This window comes from Adiantum capillus-veneris, chromosome 5 (genome assembly GCF_014529385.1).
Source record: "Adiantum capillus-veneris isolate H3 chromosome 5, ASM1452938v2, whole genome shotgun sequence".
Lineage (NCBI taxonomy): Eukaryota > Viridiplantae > Streptophyta > Polypodiopsida > Polypodiales > Pteridaceae > Adiantum > Adiantum capillus-veneris.
Window position 1 is genome coordinate 21018128 of NC_140935.1, and position 3158 is coordinate 21021285.

A 3158-nucleotide genomic window follows, 5' to 3' on the forward strand; every position below is an offset into this window, starting at 1 on the left:
GAAATGCTGTAGAAAAATGTAGGTTATCAGGTGAACTAGGTGAACTAGGGTCATGCTCTCTCTGAGAATGTCATTATAAGATAAATGAATATAGGCACCCGCAATCTATCATTTGCATGCATTTCACATCCACCATCATAATAACATGACATTCAAAAGCCTCAAGGCAATGTAGATTATTAGGTGAAACCTTCATCGCAACATTTGGAACAAGAGCGGGTCTGAGAATTCATGAAAATCAAAGCTGCACCAGAAGGAGTTAGGTCTTCGGGAGTGCCACCCTCTCTACCTCCCCTTCCTCCTCTTGCCGCCCATGTGCTTCCTCCTCTTCCCTTCCTCCTCCTCCACAGGCTCCTCCTCCAAAATCTTTCCTCTCCTCCACCTCCTCTCTTCATCTACTCCTCTAACCACCTTCCCTTCCTCCAGCTCCTCCTCTAGAAACCACCATCCCTTCCCTAAAGTCCTCCTATCTCCTACTCCCTTCTTCCTCTCTTTTCTTAGTCGCTCTATAACCCCTCTCCTTATCCTCTCTCTCTCTCTCTCTCTCTCTCTCTCTCTCTCTCTCTCTCTCTCTCTCTCTCTCTCTCTCTCTCTCTCTCTCTCTCTCTCGTGCTGTCTTCCCTCTCTGCGTGTGTCTCTCTCTCACCCGCCACCCCTCTCTCTCGTTGTCTCCCCCCCCACCCCCCCCCCCCCCCTCTCTCTCTCTCTCTCACACACACACACACACACACACACACTAGGACAAGAGGGAAGGGTGGCAAGGGTAGAATCTCTCTCTCTCTCTCTCTCTCTCTCTCCCTCTCTCTCTCTCTCTCTCTATCTCTCTCTCTGACAATACACACACATACAGACACACTAGGACGATAGGGAAGGGTGGCAAGGGGAGAGAGAGAGAGAGAGGGTGCAGAGAGCTATTTAAAAAAAACAAAGCACTAGCAGTATCTCTAGTGCCTCCGTTTTTTTGTGAAAGAGGGAGAGAGGGGGAGAGAAAGAGAGAGTGATAGCGGGAGGGGAAGAGAGAGGGGGGGCATTGGGAGGGAGAGAGAGATCAAGAGAAGAGGGGTGGCAGGTGGAGAGAGAGTAGGAGGCTGGGAGGGAGAAAGAAAGCAAGCGCGGGGGGGGGGTTGTACAAGGTGAGCCCGTCTTTCTTTTAAAAAAAATAAAAATACACTTCACCTCTCTCCCTCAGAATTTTGTCGCCCCCCTCTCTCTCTCTCTCTCTCTCTCTCTCTCTCTCTCTCTCTCTCTCTCTCTCTCTCTCTCTCTCTCTCTCCTTATCAATCGATCTCTCTCCCACTGCATCTTCCTTTTTTCTTTCTCTGCCTCCTATCACATTGTCGCTTTTTGAGTCCCTCCAATCCTAATGACAAATGAAATGAAATGCTATGATAATTGTCATCAAAAGGCCAAAATGACCCATGCGACCAAAATGATACATTCTTGGTGGATCTAATACAATGTCTGGGTACAAAATATAATGAGAAAGAAGGGGAGAGAGAGAGAGAGAGAGAGAGAGAGAGAGAGAGATGAAATGAAATGAAATGTTATATTAACGTCTTCAAAAGGCCAGAATGACCTATGAGACTAAACTATTACAAAAGTGGTGAATCTGTTACAATGTCTAGGTACCTTAGTACCAAAGTACTAAGTGTCAAAAGTGTGAAAATAAATGTGAAAAAGGAAATACAAAGTATTAAATAAACTTCTTAGGAGAATTCTGGGTGTCTGTCTAGAATGCTTCTAATCCTTTGTTGTAGTCTCCTCCGGTGAAGTGTGCTTCTGCATCTCGATCGTGGTTGTCTCGATTTCCTAAGCTCAATCGCCCTATCAATGAGGGTGTCTTTGGTATGAATGTGGGTACTCCTTTGTGCTGGCTACTGGCCTCTTGCTTCTCCTTCCACTCCTACTTCTCTCGATCCGAAGAAATCTGTGATCTGCCTCTGAGGCTGTAGTGCTCTTTGTCTTCTCATTAGATTATCCCTGTGCCGATGTAGTTCCAGTAGGTACAAGCCTAAGCATCTTTGATCTTGGTATTGCATGACTCTATCTAGAGGTCCAAAGCCTTCTTTAAATAGGCAATGGAAACGCCCACGTATCTCATAGTATACGGTGCAATGGCATATGTAGTGTAATTCTGTCTCCGGCTCCATTCCGCATAACTTGCAAATTCTGCTCTCAGGTGGGATTCCCCTAAATCTGCCAAATTCAATTTCCAGTTGGTGTGAGGATGTACGAATCTTACCAATAGCACATCTCAAACCATGAGACAGGTGGGTATCCATGTAGCTCGGGTCAATCACAAATCCATCTTCAGATAGCATTAGGAAGTTTTCTTTGTAGTCGTCCATCTTCTGCCCAATTCTTGTGTAGGGTCTACCCATGTCCTCTTAGTATCCAGATGTATAAGATCCTGACGGATGATTTTATTAATCTCCTTTCGTGTAATTGCCAGTGATGGAGCCGCAAGAGAGTATTGGAAGAGAGAGAGAGAGAGAGAGAGAGAGAGAGAGAGAGAGAGAGAGAGAGAGAGAAGGGGGCAGAGGGATCCGCAAGGGAAGTGAAGGTTTGGGCACACGGGGGGGGGGGGGGGGGGGGGGATTGTGAGAGGGGAGAGTGGAGTGTAGTTTTTTCTTTAAAAGGGAAAGAAAGGGGGAGAAGCGACCTCTCTCCCCCTTTCTTTCCCTTAAAAAAAAAAAACTACACTCCACTCTCCCCTCTCACAATCCCCCCCCCCCCCCCCCCCCCCCCCCCGCCTGTGCCCAAACCTTCACTTCCCTTGTGGATCCCTCTCCCCCCTTCTCTCTCTCTCTCTCTCTCTCTCTCTCTCTCTCTCTCTCTCTCTCTTCCAATACTCTCTTGTGGCTCCATCACTGGCAATTACACGAACGGAGATTAATAAAATCATCCGTCAGGATCTTATACATCTGGATACTAAGAGGACATGGGTAGACCCTACACAAGAATTGGGCAGAAGATGGACGACTACAAAAAAAACTTCCTCCAGCTATTTGAAGATGGATTTGTGATTGACCCGAGCTACATGGATACCCACCTGTCTCATGGTTTGAGATGTGCTATTGGTCAGATTCGTACATCCTCACACCAACTGGAAATTGAATTTGGCAGATTAAGGGGAATCCCACGTGAGAGCAAAATTT